Genomic DNA, 19938 nt, shown 5'->3' with positions numbered 1-19938 from the left:
TTCCAAAATGCATCACTTCGCATTTATTCAGGTTGAACTCCATCTGCCATTTCTGAGCCCAGCTCTACATCCTGTCCATGTTGCGCTGCAGCCTGCAAAAGCCCTTGATAATATCAACAGCACCTCCAACTTTTGTGTCATCGGCAAATTTACTAACCCACCCCTCAATCTCCTCATCTAAGTCATTTTTAAAAACTACAAAGAGCAGAGGCCCAAGAAAAGAGCCATGCGGGAATCCACTCAGCACTGACCTCCACGCAGAATACTTTCCATCTACAATCACTCTCTGCTTTCTGTTAGCCAACCAATTCTGAATCCAGGCAGCCAAATTTCCCAGTATCGCATACCTCCTGACTTTATGAATGAGCCTACCAAGGTGAACCTTATCAAATGCCTTTCTGAAGTCCATATACACTGCTCGACATTCATAGACATGTCTCATCACCTCCTCAAAGAACACAATAAGATTTGTGAGGCATGACCTGCCCCTCACAAAGCCATGCTGACTGCCTATGCTTTTCCAAATAGTCATAAATCCTATCCCTCAGAATTCTTTCCAAAACCTTGCTGACCACAGATGTTAAACTGACTGGTCTGTAATTGCCAGGGATTTCCCTATTCCCCTTCTTTAAAAGAGGAACAACATTCGTACTCCCATGGAGAGTGAGGAGGCAAAGATCTTCGCTAGCAGCTTAGCAACCTCCTTTCTTGCTTCCCGGAGCAGCCTAGGATAAATCTGGTCTGGCCCTGGGGACTTATCAATCTTAATGTTTGCCAAAATTTCCAGCACATCAACTTCATCAATCTTGATCTGTTCAAGCCTGTTTTCCAGCTCCTCAAAGTTCTCATTCACAACAAGTTCCCTATCTTAGTGAAAACTGAAGCAAAAAACCCATTTAGGGCCTTCCCTTTCTGCTCAGACTCCACGCATGAGTTCTCTACGCTATCCCTGACCGGCCCTACCTTCTCCCTAATCATTCTCTTATTCCTCACAGTTAAAACTCACACAACACCAGGTCATACTCCAACAGGTTTAATTGGAAGCACACTAGCTTTTGGAGCGCCGCTCCTTCATCAGGTGGGTGTGGAGTACACAATTGTCCTCCAAAACCACCTGATGAAGGAGTATCGCTCCGAAAGCTAGTGTGCTTCCAATTAAACCTGTTGGACTATAATCTGGTGTTGTGTGATTTTTAATTTTGTACACCCCAGTCCAACACTGGCATCTCCAAATCTTATTCCTCACCTATGAGTAAAATGCCTTTGGGTTCTCCCTAATCCTTCCTGCCAAGCCTTTTTCGTGCCACCTCCTGGCTTTCCTCAGTCCATTTCTGAGCTCCTTTCTCGTAAGCTTGTAATCCTCTAAAGCTGTGCGAGATCCTTGCTTCCTCCACCTTACATAAGCTGCCTTCTTCCTTTTGACAAGAAGCTCCTCTGTTCTCATCATTCAAGGCTCCTTAATCTTACCCCTTCTTGCCTGTCTCAGAGGAACAGATTTGTGCATCACTTGCAACAACTGCTCCTTAAACAGACTCCACATGTCAGTTGTGACCTTTCTGTGGAACAACTGCTCCCAATCTGTACTTTCCAACTCCTGTCCGATAGTGTCATAATTTTCTTTTCCCCAATTAAATATCTTCCGTTGGTAACTGCTCCTTTCCCTCTCCACGGCTATGGTAAATGTGAGGCAGTTGTGGTCACTGTCACCAAAGTGTTCTCTCACCGCGAGATCTGACACCTGTCCTGGCTCATTGCCAAGCACCAAATCCAAAATGGCCTCTCCCCTCATCAGCCTGTCTACATACTGAGTAAGGAAACCTTCCTGAACACACCTGACAAAAAACGGCTCCATCCAAACCATCTGCACTAAGGAGGTTCCAGTCAATATTGGGAAAGTTGAAGTCACCCAGAACAACAACCCTGCTACTTCTGCATTTTTCCAAAATCTGCCAGCCTATGAACTCTTCAATCTCCCTCCTGCTATTAGGGGGTCTGTAGAAAAACCCCCAATGAGGTGGCTGCTCCCTTGCTGTCCCTAACTTCCACCCATCCTGACCCAGTAGACAAACCTTCCTCAACAACCTTCATTTCTGTAGCTGTGATGCTAGAATAGCAATGCTTTGAACAATGGCAGGGAAGTGGCCAGTTCTCCCAGTTCAGGTTTGTTTCCTAGTTTGTTTTAGTTTTAGCAGGTAGCTGGGGACCTAGAGAAGCATTTACAGTCAAAAGAGGTCTCATGATTCAACAACCTGAACTTTAGGATAGTTCGACCTGTCTATCTTCCTTCCCACCTATCCACTCCACTCTGCCCTCTGACCTATCACCATCACACCCCACCTGCATCTACCTATCACCTTCCCAGCTACCTTCCCCCCCAACCGCACCCCCACCCTTCTATTTATCTTTCTGCCCCTTTCACCCAACCCCCTCCACTTTCCTGATGAAGGGCTTATGCCCAAAAAGTCGATTCTCCTACTCCTTGGATACTACTTGAACTGCTGTGCTTTTCCAGTGCCACACTTTTCGACCATAACAAGGGAGACCCAGTAATGCTGACCTGGAGTGCATAGAGGGAATCAATTTGCAACTCCAAACTGTGGAGCTGAGAGCCAGCAGAAATTAACCATTATACAACTATTTATCTGTTTAATAGACAATAATTATGCATGGTTTAAATTTTGAAGAAGTTGGTGATAGAACAATGACAGTTAATGAAGCTCCTACAAGACTTCAGTGGAATAGAAATGGAATTACAGAGGTGCTGTTACTTTCTGGTAATGATTAAGGAGATTTGCCTCTGTAGACCCCTTCAAGTCAGCTAAATTGTGTAATAATGATCATCTGTTACAGTCCATGGAAGGTGCATCTGAAAAGTCTTTCACCAATAAGTTTCAGCTTAAATGTATGCAATACCACAATTTGGGCTTCATTTGCAGGACATGGGTGTCTTTAGCAAGGCCAATATTTATTGCCCGAATTTCTCTTTCAAAGGTGGTACCTTCTTTGAACTGCTGCAGTCTTTCTTGTTGTGGGCCAATAATAAGTGTGCAATAAATGTCAAAAATATTCAGCAGCTCAGGTAATATCTTTGGAGAGAAATAAAAGAACGTTCAAGTCAATGATCTTTCAGTTTATCATGACTTTAAACATTATGATTTTAAACATTAGCTCTATCTTTCACAAAATGCTGCCTGATTGGGCAAACATTTCCAAATTTTCTATTGTATTTCAGAATTTGCAGCATTTTGCGTTGTTTTTATTCATTCATGGGATGTGAACATAGCTGGCTAGGCCTGCATTTATTGCTCATCCTTCATTGCCACCTTAAGACGAGAGGGTAAAGATTTAAAAGGGACAACTAAGGAGCAACCTTTTCTCGCAGAGGGTAGTACGTGTATAGAATGAGCTGCCAGAGGAAGTGATGGAGGTTGGTACAATTACAACATTTAAAAAGCATCTGGATAGATACATGAATAGGAAATGGTTAGAGGGATTTGGGCCAAATGTTGGCAAATAGGATGAGATTAATTTAGGATATCTGGTCCTCATGGATGAGTTAGACAAAGGGTCTGTTTCCATCCTTTGTATCTCTATGATTCCATAGCTCCATAATTGCCCAGAGGCCAGTTAAGATCCCTGTATAAACCAGACGAGGTGATGATGGCAGTTTACCCTTCCTAAAGTGAACCAGATGGATTTTTCTTCTGGCAATTGGCAACACTTTCATGGTCATCATTAGACTCTTAATTTCAGATATTGAATTCAAATTCACCATCAGCTAAGCCAGAATTTGAACCCTGGTCCCCAGAATATTACCTAGGTTTCTGGATTAGCAGGCTGTTGAGAGTATCACTAGATCATCACCACCCCTTCTGTATAATATTGGGCATCCAAGTAGACACGGTGGTGAAGAAGACATTTGGCCCACTTGCCTTCATTGGTCAATGCACTGAGTACAGGAGTTGGAACGCCATGTTACGGCTGTACAAGACATTGGTAAGGCAACATTCTGAGTACTGCATACAATGCTGATAGCCCTGCTATAGGAAGGATGTTATTAAACTGGAAAGAGTGCAAAAAAGATTTGCCAGAATATTACCAAGACTGGAGGGTTTGAGTTATAATGAGAGGCTGGATAACCTAGGACTTTTTTCCTGGAGGGTACGAGGCTGAGGGGTGACATTATAGAGGTGTATAAAATCATGTGAGGCATAAATAAGATGAATAGCCAAGGTCTTTTTGCCAGGGTGGGGGATTCCAAAACTAGAAGGCATAGGTTTAGGGTGAGTAAGCAAAGACCTAAAAGAGACCTGAGGGGGACTTTTTTCACACAGAGTATACTGAGTGTATGGAATGAGCTGCTAGAGGAAGGTAAAAACAATGACTGCAGATGCTGGAGACCAGATTCTGGATTAGTGGTGCTGGAAGAGCACAGCAGTTCAGGCAGCATCCAAGGAGCTTCTTGGATGATGCCTGAACTGCTGTACCAGAGGAAGGGTAGAGGTGGGTAAAGTTACAACATTTAAAAGATATTTGGACAGGTACATGGTTAGGAAAAGTTTAAAGGCATTTGGGCCAAATGCAGGCAAATGGGACTAGTTTAGTTTAAGAAATCTAGTTAGCATGGACAAGTATAGCTGAAGGAGTTGTCTTTGTCTTGTATGACTCTATGACTCTCTAAATGTGTAATAATTTGTGATAACTACTTAGGTCAAGTACCTTCAGAATGTTACTGTTCAGAATATTGACATTCGGGTATACAAGCTGCTTCCACATCTTTTCCGAGATCATGAAGGTAGTTGATGCTATTTGGTCATAATGTCCTGCCAAACATACCTCATCACTGCCAGATTAGAACACTTCTCCAGAAGGCTAACAAAGAAAACCATTCCTGCATCTCCACTTTCAGTGAAGAATCCCAGCAGCTGTTATGTTTATGCACAGTCCGTATCAACTTCAGTTGCCTTTTCTCTGATTTCAGCAGCCTTATTCCTCAGCCCCACACTGTGGTCCAGTTTCCCCATATGGGTTTTGAAAGACTGAAAAGTTCTTTAGCTCCATAATACTGCCCACTGGTTTATGAATGGCCACATCCCTAAACTGTGGTCTGCGGCAATGAGCTAATGACACATATCTTCTTACCCCAAACTCCTTATGGGGCGTCCATTGGTAGAGACAGGCATCTCCAAGATTTGCAAGAGGCTACTACATCCTGGTTCAATTCCTTCAGTGCTAGAACCATGGCCAACCTACCTAAATACAAGGAGAGACGAGAGTGTGGTGTTGGAAAAGCACAGCAGGTCAGGCAGCTTCCAAGGAGTAGGCGAATTGACGTTTCAGGCATAAGCCCTTTATCATGATTCCTGATTAAGAGCTTATACCTGAAATATCAATTCTCCTGCTCCACGGATGCCACCTGACCGCCTGTGCTTTTCCAGCACCACACTCTCAACTCTGATCTCTACCATCTCCAGACTTTACTTTCTCCAAAATACAAGGAGAATAAAACCTGTGATTTTGTTTCAGTCAAATCCATGATATTGAGTTGATATTGCATTGTGATGTAAGAATATTGACTAGCATACTTATCAGAAATTTCAAATCTGCATAATAGGGAGTAGATCTGACTGCAATGAATTGAAAATGTGTTGCATTGTATTGACTATTACCAGCCTGCGTTCAAAATGAAGTTGTGCATGTGTAAGGGGAGCCTAAAAGAGTTATTGAAACCAATCCATTCATTTTCATAAAGGAATCCCACCTGCACATGTCCTTTCATCTCTTTCCCCTTCTAAATTATATTTAATTGACTTTTGAACATATTTGTACTGTTTGCTTCAGCAGCTTTCTCTGAGGTAAGAATAGTGTATGAGGTCAGCATCCATGACTGAATTGTTTGTTCTTACTATGTCACGCATGTATTCCTAACAGCTACACATCACCAGATATAAACCACAGTTTTTACTTTAACACAATGCTGAGCTTCTAAAGGCTTACAATATTAATTTTGAAATCTAATTAAAAAGAATAAGAATTCAAATTAATAGTGGTGAATCATTTTTTGATGACTGGATCCTGAGATTAGGAATTGGCACTTCTTTTGAGAATGCTGTTAATTAAGTCTTGTACTATACATCTTAAATCAAGCTGTTGAGTTGACATGTAATTAGACAAGAATGCTAGAATACTGCAAGTTGTAAAGAAAATTCAGCAGATAAAGTGTTAAAAGTACCATTTGAACTTTAATGAATGAAATTTCCATAATTTGTTCAATTTGTCAACTCTCTTGCTTTGTGACCCACTAAAATTCAGTTCAAAGTGTTTTATGAAAAATAATGGCTAAAAACTGAATGTCTTAATTTAAATTTAATGCAATTAAAACCTGCTCTAAATTATGACTGATGAACAGCACACACTGATGTCAGTCAGTTTCATCAGAATATATTGAAGTTAATGTCGATTAATGCTCCACTGATTAATGTTCCACTCATAAATAAGTAAAAACCACAAAATACAAAATATTGCTAACAAATGTAGAAATAAAAAAATGCTTCCAAAAATACTGCACAAAAATGCTTTATTTCTAGAAATGTAGTGTCCAACCTTGATGATAAAGTAGTGTGGTAGATCAGCTCTGATCAAATCAAATTTTTTTCGGATCAACTTTTCTATTATGCAATTGATCTTATTAGACCTATGTTAGAAGTGAAATTATGGGCTAGGTTTGTATAATTAGACTTTGAAATAGGAGATACGTGGTCATCACCTGACAGTCAATTGTCCTGACTCTACATTTGCGTGCTCAGCTTATTTTATGTAGTGTAGCTGAGGTCATTGCCTGCATTGAGCCTTGTGTTCACACTTTGTCAGAGGAACCAAACAAAATCACATTTAAGCAGCCTTTGAAGGTTGCCTACATGTGCATGAAATCCATAATTTAAAAGGCAAATGGTTACTAAAAGGTATATGCTTCTACACCAGGACAGAGATAACTTTTACAAAAGCTACAAATGCTTTATATATATTTTAGTCTTTGCAATCAATTATGTATCTCGAAGTATTTAGGTAATGAAAATACTTAGCAAAAATCATTAGCTGGCATAATAAATATGAAACTAAGTCTATTATCAAGGAGCGACACTATACTCCAATTCCTTTGAATCAGTGAACAAAAGAATATACAAATGAGGTGATAGGCAGGAGGGTAAACATGTCACCACTCCAAGGCAACGTCAACTGAGATTCATGGCAACGGACAAATCAGAAGAGGAATTAGTGGTGAATCTGTCCATTAGTACCACAGGCAAGTCTATGCTAAATGTTTTCAGATTGGTGGATTATAGTTTAACAGGTCTAAATTTCCACCCATCAAACGTCATTCAATAGTACCAGGATTTATTGCAAGATAACTCTACAGCACTGAAATTTCAATAAAAAAATCTGCACAACCAGTTCAAATTATCTGATTCATGACTGATTAGAGTAGAGATCATACCACTTGTATTCTGTGGAAGCTGATATGATCCATGGCAGCAATATCTGTATTAAGTATCTGCTTAAAGGCTCAAAGAACTTCAGCTCAGAGGTGATGAGCTGGAAACCAAGCTGTGGACACTGCAAATCATCAGAGAGGAGGAGGTTACCTGCACTTTGTTTCAGAAATTAGTCACACCTGTGAGGTTAAAGCTTTTGGATTTGGTCAATGGTTAGGAACAGGAGGATTTGACTGTAACTGAGGCAGATAAGAGGATCAAGAAGGTAGAAGTGGTGGTGCATCAAACCTTGCAATGATCTCTAGCTGTTTGCAGCTTTCTTTGGATGAGAGTGGGGACTGCAGGGTGGATGAGCAAACTGACCATGGTGCCGTAGTGTAGGAAGTAAGGGGAATAATCAGGAATATAGTGGTATTAGGTGACAGCATAATTAGGGGATAGACAATATTCTCTGTAGCTGAAAGTGTGAGTCCAGAAGGCTATGTTGCCCGCCCATTGCCAAAGTTCAGGACATCAGCACTGGGTTGGAGAGGAACTTGTAGTGGAAGAATTGGATTGTTACCCATTACATAGGGCAAGAAAAGAGGATCTGTTAGAGCTACATTTTTTAAAAAACAGGACCACAAACGTAATAACCTATCATTTCTTACGTGAGCCATGATAAAATTGACATTGGATAGGTAAAATTATATATAAATGCATGGCTTTAAAATTGGTGTGGGTGAAATGAGTTCTAATTCATTGGACAACGGTACTGGGGAAAGTGGGAGCTGTGCCATTGGGATGGTCTTCACCTGAATAACTCTGAGACCAGTGTCCATGTGAATCACATAACTTGAGCAGTGGAGAGGGTTTTATACTAAACAATGGTGGGAAGTGTTCTTGTGAGGGATGATATGATGAATTAAAGGGAAAAGAACAAAAGAACAGTAGAAGAAGGAACAGAAGTAGGCCATTTAACTCTTTCAGCCCACTTTGCCATTTAATGACATCATGATTAGTGTTCTTCAACACCATTTCACTGTACTATTCCTGTATCTTTTGATGTTTTTAGTAAGTATAAATCTTATCAATCTCAATCTTGAAAATATTCAATGACAAAGCCTCTATAGTTCTACACCACCCTTTATGTGAAGAAATTCATCATCATCTCAGTCAAAAACTGGCTTGCCCTGTGCTCTGAGATAAGGTGTTAGGGCAGGATGGCAAATGAGATAATGATTGTGAGGATGTGGCAGGAATGGACAGAGCACGGAAGAGTGAACGAGTAGATAAGGCCAACAATTACAAAATGGCAGAAAGCATTTAAGTCTCCGTGCCTCAATGCAAGTAACATTCATAACAAAATGGATGAATTGTTAGCACAGGGTGAAATAAATACTGTTATGTCTGATCTGATAGCTATTACAGAACCCTACCTGAAATACCTGAAATCCAAGGCTGAAAAAGGTGACCAAACTGAATTTTGAAAGTAATTTGACATTTCAAAATGACAGGAAGCTATTACAATGATGCACACTGATAATGAAGGATGCAATTGGTACAATAGCCAGAGAAGAGCAAGATTTTTACACAGAGGGTAGTCCATGTGTGGAATGAACTTCCTGAGGAAGTGGTGGATGTGGGTACAATTCTAATGTTTAAAAGATGTTTGGATAATTACATGAATAGGAAAGGTTTGGACAGATATAGGTCAGGAGCAGGCAAGTGGGGCTAGTTTAGTTAGAGATTCTATTTGGCATGGATTGGTTGGACTGAAGGGTGAATCAGCTTGAGCAAGAGATAAGAGTAAGTGATCACAACTCTTATAGTTTATTGGCCTTCCTAACAGTTATCACACTGTAGGACTAAGTAGACAGGAAGAAATGAATTGGCTGTATAAGAAAAATACTGCAATAATCATAGCAACTATGAATTCATTTTTCACATTACCTTTGCCAATTTGATTCATTAAATGTTAAAGTCACCTATGAGTGTATTAAGGGCAATTTCTTAGAGCAGTACGTTTGAGATCCAGCAGAGACCAAGTTATTTTAGAGCTGATAATGTGCAATGAGCCAACATTCATCAATAACTTCATAGCAATGAAGCCTCTAGATAACAGTAATCGTAATATGAGAGAATTTCATGTTCAAATAGAAGGTGAGAAACATGGGTCAAATATTAGTATTTCAGACATAAATAAAAGTAATAAAAGTAATTATCAGGAAACGACAGCTGTGTTGGCTAAACTGAATCATAGTAGTCTAATTTCCCAGTTTAAATCCCTTCTTGGGTGTGTTGCTAGTAACAAAACTTACTGAGATGCATGGCCATCTTAACGTTGTTGTGGACCAGACCAAAACCCCTTCAAACATAACAAAGAGATGATTCCTGAAGAAGGGCTTATGCCCGAAATGTCGATTCTCCTGTTCCTTGGATGCTGCCTGACCTGCTGTGCTTTTCCAGCAACATATTTTCAGCATAACAAAGAGATAGCCTATGCCATAACATTTATCTTATTTAAAGGCAAGTGTAAGGTGCTGTGTTCCAGGTGTAATTCAAGTGGTCACACTATTCGGCTTCAAACAAAGCACACTTTATTCTTACCTTATAGTTAAAATACAAGCAAAAGAAAGAAGAATTGAAATAACTCCATTGGAAAACTTCATAGAATAACAGATTTCTTAACTACTAAACAGCAACTGTCCCAATATAGTCACACCTCATAAACACATCCTTGGCAAAGGCAAATTCATTAAAAAGATAGTCTCACATGCAATTCTCACAGCAGACAGAATCCCACCTTTTAGCTGTAACAGAGAGAAGAATAATAGCTTTCACATCCAGCATTGAGACCCTAGCAACTGCTGGAAGTTAAATTAAAACCTTGGTTCTGTGGGGACCTGAGGTGCTTCTGTTGTTTCAGCTTTTTTTAAAAAAACCCAAGGCCTCATGAGCTGTTTACTTTATTGGTTTTAGAGCAGACCATTCATTACCTCTGTCTCAACCTCTCTTCATTAAAAAAAGAACAAATGCTCCTCTTGAAGCCGTAGTTTTGCTGCAACCTTGATTTCAAAGGTTGTCATGTCATCTTTAACAAAATCATAAAAAGCAACAAGAAATAAAAACAATTATTCAAATTTATCAAATAAAAATATGATCAACTGCAAAATAGTTTCAGTTCTTTCTACATCACCAGTTTCTACAGATTTTTCTTCTGATATTTGTTTTACCTATAAGTACTGATGATATCATCAGGTGCTGATACACATCCAGCATTATGAGGGAGTTAATTACCACAGGGGAGATACAGTCATTAACCCAGAGTGTCTTGATATTCTTGCCATCAAAATGATATAAATTAATTCAAGTCTCTTGCATAATTGTGCTTAGTAACGCCTCCATGCTGTTTCACCAATTATGCCATTGTGACTCATTCTTTAAACAAATATTCCAAACAATTATAATAGGAGCACATAAATAACAATAAGGAGCATTGCATCTAGTTCTTGTTGACTAATTTATTTTTAATCTGCCTATGAGATGCTTGCTAGGACTAGTGTTAGTTTTGCTGGTTATGTAAAAGTGCCTTAGAGTGCTGAATTTCTACTGCTAATGATCTTGCAAATATATCACTGAACAAAAGGGATTTAACACAGCGAAGAACACTCAGTAGTAGTATAGGAAATATCTGTAATTGTTACAGTCCAGCTAGAGAAAGGATTCAGATTTGCCCAGACAGTGTAATTTGGCCATAAACATAAATAAATTTATGCAATAAAAATGTATAATAATAGATTTATGTAAAGACAGGAACAAATAACTCCATTATACTTCTAGGTTCAATGTAGCTCTTTTCGCACTGAGCTGGAAAAACAATAGAAGCAATGAAGGAACTTTAATGAAATATACATAATAAAAGAGGTGAGGATGTTGTATGGGTAATGGTTCTGAAAGAATTAATGTCAGTGACTGCGTTAAACTTCACCTAATCTGATTATGTCACATAGTCTCAAGTGGAGAAATTCAGAAAATAGCTCTGAATCTCAGATTCAGAAGGGCTTATGCCCGAAGAAGGACTTATGCCCGAAACGTCGATTCTCCTGTTCCTTGGATGCTGCCTGACCTGCTGCGCTTTTCCAGCAACACATTTTCAGCTCTGATCTCCAGCATCTGCAGTCCTCACTTTCTCCTCTGAATCTCAGATGGCCATCTATCTCCCAATATTCATAGCATCAATATGCAACCAGCTAATGTAATTTGTGCCTGATGGTCATACAATAAGCTCCATTTTGTGAAGAAAAGAGCCTCTTGTTAAGACTCAATTGTGCTTGCTTGTCTACCACTGTAACCCAAATATAGGGTGTTTAGATCCTGCAAAGAAAAGAGGATTTTTGGAAGCATCCTTCTACCCATAACCCACCACAGAGGAGAAGCTTTCATAGGCCTATCACATTATTATTAGGACCAGAATGCAACCAGTATGGAACTCATAAATTCATGCAAGGTCAATTTCTCTTTCTCACCAGGAGCAGACTGCATTTTCTGAGGTTAGGCCAAGTTAATTGTGATTAATTGCCAGTCTGGATTTGGCTGCAAATACGAGTTTGTCAAATGGGAAGAAGAGGAAATCATGCACATTATCAGTGCTTGAAGAGTATACTTCAAAGTAAATTATAGAATTTGATAACAAAATGGCCTTCAAGACAGTATTAGAGAAAAAGATGGCCTCAAACTGTTGAAGATAAAGCTGTACAGAATCTGGATGAATTCACATGGCAGATTGGTGTATATGTTCAGTGTGAGGGTGATAGGATGAATATCAAGCTTCCTCTGCTAATATGAGACCGAGATCATTTGAATCCTTATGGACATCAATTCCAACTCATTGATCACTTATTCCACTCCACCCTGACAGGAAACAATTCTTGGTTAGTGGGCAGGAACAAAATGGCAGACAGAAAAGGCTGCCATCAGTGGTGCGCAGGAGTAGTCTCCACCTGTCAGTTAATTATGTTGGAGATGGAGGCTTGGTGTCAGAAGATGATAGTATTATGTGGGGGTTCAGGGGATCCTGGAATTCCAAGCTTTTATTATAGGACCCCAAAAAAACATTATTTAAAATTACCTTTTGCCCTCATCTGAGCATACTCTGACTTGGAATCAAGTTTTCCTGAACATGTAACTGATATTGCCTTTATCTATGCTATGATCCCAGTTGATGGTACCACTGGACAAGTTAGACCTCCAAATGAAACCTGACTTGATAAATGATATGTTTAATTTTTGCAGTTAGTTAAAATGGCAGTTAGTTACTGAAACAAATTCACAAGACTGCACATGTTCTTTAACAACAAACCATAAATTTATTATGCAAAATAAGATTTAAAAAAAAGCTAAATACATAGAAAATAGTTAGAAAGATTTAAACACAAGCAGCAAGCCAAAATGTCAGCCTGTTTCCAAACACTACTTGTTACAGAGTCTCAATTTAGACAAATATCACTCCTATCTCAGCGTTTTAAACCTTTACTTAAAAGTCATTCCCCATTTTTTTCCCTCAAACTATGGAGATAATTATACCATTCCTTTCTAAATCCAATGGCTTAAACCTCTCCAAATTCTGAACTACTTCAGTTGTAACAACATGAAAATTTGTATCTAAACTTTCCTGACTTGTAAGCTTGCCAACTGGAAACCATTTAATCTGAGGTGACTGGTTCCCCGAAACTCAGCTGAACGTTTGGTTCTTCTGCTAGGAGAATAGCTGTTCTCTTCTGAACGGAACACTGGGTTCTTTTGAACTAAGAACTTGGACTTTCTGTTCTGAAGTCAAAATTAAACTATTTGCCTTAATGAATTTACTCTAGCCATCATAAACTCAATGGTATCCACTAATCCCAGAAAGGTCTGCTCGGCAGTTGACTACATTTATATGCCTTCTTAGCCATGATGTATTTAGATCATTGTTCAAATGCCCTCCTGGTGTTATGAAGAAATTACTGTATCTTTACAGGACTAACTAAAATTCTCTATATTTTCTAATTCAAATCCCAAAAAATTGAAATAATATGATATACATACTTATCACAACAGTGTAATTGGGAATAATGGGAAATTAAACAAAAGAGAACATTGAACAGTGCAACAGAGCTGGTCATTGACCTGGTTACTGCAATGTAAGAGTTTTATTATGTTATATACATCACAGAATCTTAGCGTTGTTACAGTACAGAAGAAGGCCATTCATCCCTGTGTCCACTCTGGCTTTCCAAATGAGCATCATGACCTAATGCCATTTGCCCACCCTGTCCCCATTATTCACTCTCCATGGTCTTTCTACCAAATTATATCATGCCTCACGCCTCCACATTGAACCTCATCTGTCATCTATCTGTCTATTCTACCAAATTGTCAATGTGCTTTTGAAGTTGTACACTGTCCTCACAGTTTTTGAATATTGTATCAAAAGCAAACTTTGAAATTGTCCACTGCATTGATATAAACCAGCAAATGCAACAGAACCTGTCATAAGCTTACCTTTTCTTCTTTGCCTTAACTTCTATCTGCTTTTTCATCCAAGGAGCTCTAGATTTGTTTATACTATCTTTCCCTTTTGCGGTAATATGCCCCTGTAACTGTCAGAGCTATCTCTTCTGTGACGGTAACCCATTGTTCAGTAACAGTTTTTCCTGCCAATCTTTGGTACCAATCTAACAAGTCCAGGTTTGTTCTTGTCCCATTGAAGTCAGCCCTATCCAATTAATTATCCTTACTCTTACTCTAAATTGCCCATTATGCTTTTTCACCAGCATCTTAAACCTTATGATGAGGTGATCACTGTCCCCTAAACATTTCCCAATGGCACTTGATCTATTTAGTCCACCTTATTCCTACAAATCAGATCCAGCCGTGCCTCCTTTTTTGCTGCACCAGACACATACAGCAAATTTTCATTGTTATTATAACCTCTTCAGCCATGCTGTTTTAGATATCACCCCTTTACTAAAAGCACAATTTCCCCAGTGCATGTATTCCTGATTGCATTGTATTAAGACATTGCCCTCATCTTGCATTTAATTAAGACTGATTTGATTGATATTTATTAATTCGCTAAATCATTGTGGGAAACTTGGAAAGAAATTGTGAGGTTCCTAGCAGATATATTTATAGGAGAAAATGAGGACTGCAGATCCTGGAGATATATTTATATCACTGACAACCATGGGTGAGGTTCAGGAAGCCTGGAGGGTGGTTAATGTTGTGCCATTAGCTAAGAAAAGTTGCAAGGAAAAGCCAGGGAACTACAGACCAGTAAACCTGACATCAATGGTGGGTATGTTGTTGGAGGAGATTCTAAGAGACAGGATCTACATGCATTTGGAAAGGCAATGGCTGATTAGGGATAGTCAACATGGCTTTGTGTATGGGAAATTGTGTCTCATAAACTTGATTGAGTTTTTTGAGGATGTAACCAAGAAAATAGATGAAAGCAGAGTGGCAGATGTTGTCTACATGGACTTTAGCAAGGCCTTCAACGATGTCCCACATGGTAGACTGGTTAGTAAGGTTAGATCACATGGGATCTGGGGGCAGCTAACCCATTGGATGCAAAATTGGCTTGATGGTAGGAGACGGAGGGTGGGGGTAAAGAATTGTTGTTCAGACTAGTGGCCTGTGACCAACGGTGTGCTGCAAGAATCAGTGCTGGGTCCACTGTTGTTCGTCATTTATATAAATGATTTGGATGTGAATATATGAACTAGGGTTAATAAGTTTGTGGATGACACCAGAATTGGTGGTACAGTTGACTGTGAAGAAGGTTATCTAGGAGTACAACAGCATCTTGATCATTGGGCCAGTGGACCGTAGAATGGTAGATGAAGTTTAATTTAGATAAATGTGAAGTGATAAATTTTAGTAAGGCAAACCAGGGCAGGACTTACACAGTTAATGTTAGGACTCTGCAGAGTGTCATCAATCAGAGAGATCTAGGGGTGCAGGTACATAGTTCCTTGAAAGTGGCATCACAGGTAGAAAAAGTGGTGAAGAAGGCATTTAGTATGCTTGCCTTCATCGGTCAGAGCATTGAGTACAGGAGTTGGGATGTCATGTTACAGCTGTACAAAATATTGATAAGGCTGCATTTGAAGTACTGCATACAATTTTGGTCCCCCTGCTGTAGGAAGATGTTTTAAACTGGAGAGGGTGCAAAAGGATTTGCAAGGATGTTACTGAGTCTGGGGGGTTTAAGTTATAAGGAAAGGCTGGATAAGCTGAGACCTTTTTCCCAAAAACATAGGAGGCTGAGGTTTGACTTTATAGAAGTTTGTAAAATCATGAGGGACATGGATAGGTTGAATATCCAAGACCTCCTCGCCAGGGTAGTGGAGTCAAAAACTAGAGAGGGTAGGTTAAAGGTGAGAGGGAAAAAATTTAAAAAGGATCTGAGGGGTAACGTTTTCAAACAAAAGATAATGCCTATATGGAAGGAGATGCCAGAGGAAGTGGTAAAGGTAGGTAAAATTACAACATTTAAAAGACTTTTGGGCAGGTACATGGAAAGGAAAGGTTTAGAGGGATATGGACCAAATGCACACAAATGGGACTAGTTCAGTTTAGGAAACCTGGAAGGCATGGACAAGTTAGGCCAAAGGGTTTGTTTCTATGCTGTATGACTCCATGACTCTATGACTCTATCCTTAAAATATTTCTTTCAATCTCTTTGCACCTCACATTATCTACTTTTAATGCTCTGAGACTCATTGCATATGCTGTTTTTTGCAGATTTGAGGAATGTACTGGAAAAAGGTTTTCATAAAGTTTCCCATTGTGGAAACAATGATTCTGGGTTAAAACATGCCAGAGAGCTAGCCCCAATTCATATAAAATGATTGTGTTCATAGGCTTTCATGAATAGTACTTTTCTTTTGAAGGCTGTGGGTTCAAATGCTAACACATAGATTGTATATGATCAACACTGCACTGACAGAAATGTTACTTTTTGCCAGTAGTTCAAGTGAATATGTTGATGTTTGCCTTGAAATTAGCCAGATATTTCCCTGGTCATCAATTTAACTCTGATAGGAGTAAAGCAAAGCCAGAGAAAACTGAAAGAAATCTGTTTTAAGTTTTAAGTAGGTTTCCATTGTTTTCTGAGGTGCCTACAGAGAGGCTAGGTGGCTGGATGACAGGGGGAAGAGGGGAGTGGGGGAGATGGGGGGGTGGGGGGAGCAGGAGGGAAGTATTGGTTCCACCAGCCTCCCACTCAAGTTCCAGAAGAACGCCAAGGAAGCCTTTGTAAACTTTCCGTATCTCCACTGAAAGATGAACAACAATTTTCCCAGTGTGCTGATCAACCTTCTTCCATAGCTAAAAACAAAATTCCCTAAAACAGCAAGCAAAACAAAATTAGATATAGATTTATTCCCTTGCTATTTGTGGCAAATGGCTGCCATGTTCATCTACATTGCATAGCAACAGTATCTTCAAGGCAATTTATTGCATTCAAAGTGTTTTTCAATGTTACACATAAAAATATTCCTTTGTTTTTCTTGACATTTACAAACGGATTTATTGTTATGAATCATTAGCTTTAAATCATGCATTAGCTTTCTTTTTCCTTACATATAAAATGTATCTCACTATTTAACGAACGAAAGCATTACTCCAAATGGAGAATGGATCGACCCAACAAGAATTCTCAAGCAGAGTAATACAGTTTCCATAGTTCAGAAATCCAGAATTTCTTTAATAAAATTCTGTACTTTGACATTTCACTCAAGAATTGCAGCTGATCCTTTACTGGGAACAAAACAATCAGTCACACCATAGACTAAATCCTATGGCAACAACAGTGAATGCTCTTGAATCAGACATGCGGGGATGTACATGGCTCTAATTAGTGGTTAATTATTTCAGTGCTGTTTTTGTCGGGTATAAGACTTGATTTACCTTAGGCTCAAACATTTCTGCTTTACACACAGATAGTGGTGGACTGTGCAAGGGCACTCAACAGATGATTCAACCGGTGTTGTCGGGTAATATAGGTTTTAATGTATGGTTTATAGACTCTTCAGCTGTCAAAATAAGAGGGGAATTATCTTTTAAATTAGTCCTTTGGAACCATATTCAGGGACACAAAGATTTAGTATTTTATGATATTCTAATAGGACAGCTCCATTTAGCGAGACAGTTGATCAGCAAATAATAGTATAAAATGGTCTAATTTTAATAGCCAATGCCAGAGAACAGTAGGGTGCAGTTGCTCCTTATTATTCATCACTTCTTGCCAAGCAGCCATAGTAACATTGTAAATCAACAGACAGACACTTTGTGTTTTGTTAAGTGAGATTCTTTTTGCTTTGTGTCTATACTCATGGCATGTGGGCCAATATTTATTGCTTGACCCTATTGCCTTTGAGAAGGCAAACTCCACTTATGGACCCCACTCTGCCAATGACTCTCCTCTCAAGGTTCTGCCTTAAACCTCATTAATTACACAACCAGGCCATTCAATGCTCTTCTCATGGAATTATGTGGCAGAAGAGCTGCAAGCGCTCACCATTGCTGGGACCACTGACATTATAATTAAAGCCAAGCTGCTCACCTTTTCAGATGCTGCAATGGAGGAACTGGCCCTGACATTGTGATGTTTGACCAATGTCACTGAGGAAATGATCCAGAAAGGCAAGTTCACTCTATACTCTCTGGACAGGGAGCGGGAGATGCGGGTGGACTGGGTGGTGGAGAGGAGGGTTGTTCTTTATCCTGCAGACCATCAAAGGAGACCAAGCCACAGCACTCGGCTGATCAGACAGTGGCTTGGGTCAGTGTTGTGTCCTGTGTTAAACAGAATGCACAGAACAGGAAGAAGGCCGACAATCTTCTGCACTCTACAAAGGTAAATGTCACCTTCTTCAATCTGCTACCTCACATAGGGCTCATAGGACTGCCATTCACTCCAACTTGGCCACTGTACATACCTCCACCAAGACTTATGAACTACTGTGCATGAATCATGTCCACTCAATGGCTCTCAGCCACCTCATCCTCCAAAACTACAAGCACTTTCTGTTCTCTGTGCTTTCAGCTCACACTGTGACATCTCACCACCACTGACTGATCTTCATTTCACTTTCATCACATTCAATCCTTCTCTTTGTCTCAGTGCAGAAGAATGTGATCCATAACTGGCAAGCAGGCCAAAACATGCAGAGAGAGATGAGGGTGGGAGGTCTCAGTCATCACATTTGTCCCTCCTATCAAGGACAAAACTACTCAATTTGGCTGGAATAGAGCACAACTACTCATGTCAGCGAAGGGAGAACTCAATAACAAACTAACCCAGTAAGCTTCATTGTTCATATCCCACAATGTGGAATCAGGCCATTTGGTCTTCAAAGAGAATTCCCTGTAACCCTGCATTTCCCATGGATAATCCATCCAGCCTGCGCATCCCTGGACACTTTGGACAGTTCAGCATGGCCAATCCACCTAACTTGCTGATCTTTGGACTTTGGAAGGAAACTGGATCACCCAGAGGAAACCCATGCAGAAATGGGGAGATCATGCAAACTCCACAGACAGTCACCTGAGGACTGGCCATGCTAAACTGTCCATATTGTCCAGGGATGTGCAGGCTGGATGGATTATCGAAATACAGAGGAATCTACCAACGTTATTGGTACTGAGCTGGTTCTGGAATAAATGAATGTGTCTGTCTCCATGGACGGGCTGGCAGCTACCATGGACAGTCTGGTCTAGCACCGTCAGTGTCTGCCAGACATATGCATGGGACCTGGACTCCATCTGTCTATAGTTGCTCCAGATCAATGACGAGGATCAGAGTGTAATGAAGGACTTTGACCTCACTCCAGACAGACAAGGTGGTGCCTTCAGGCACCCATAAGGAAGATGAGCCACACACAAAGGTCCTTTAGATCTTCTTCTCAGGACACTCCAGAGTCAGCACCTCCACATCTCCACTGTGTGTCAGTCAAGACTGTAGAGAAATAGATGGTGATATCTTGCAAAATGTCCAGATTACAGAGGAGGAAGTGCTGGATGCCTTGAACGGTTAAAGGTGGATAAACCCCCAGGACCTGATCAGGTGCACCCGAGAACTCTGTGGGAAGCTAGAGAAGTGATTGCTGGGCCTCTTGCTGAGATATTTGTATCATCGATAGTCACAGGTGAGGTGCCGGAAGACTAGAGGTTGGCAAATGTGGTGCCACTGTTTAAGAAGGGCAGTAAAGACAAGCCAGGGAACTATAGGTGGGTGGCACGGTGGCAAAGTGGTTAGCACTGCTGCCTCACAGTGCCAGGGACTCTGATTCGATTCCAGCCTCAGGTGACAATCTGTGTGGAGTTTGCACATTCTCCCCCTGTCTGCGTGGGTTTCCTCCGGGTGCTCCGGTTTCCTCCCACAGTCCAAAGATGTGCAGGTCAGGTGAATTGGCCA

Source organism: Chiloscyllium plagiosum, chromosome 2, assembly GCF_004010195.1.
Source record: "Chiloscyllium plagiosum isolate BGI_BamShark_2017 chromosome 2, ASM401019v2, whole genome shotgun sequence".
Taxonomy (NCBI): domain Eukaryota; kingdom Metazoa; phylum Chordata; class Chondrichthyes; order Orectolobiformes; family Hemiscylliidae; genus Chiloscyllium; species Chiloscyllium plagiosum.
The sequence above is the reverse complement of the archived record's forward strand: the minus strand, read 5'-3'. Positions refer to the sequence as shown.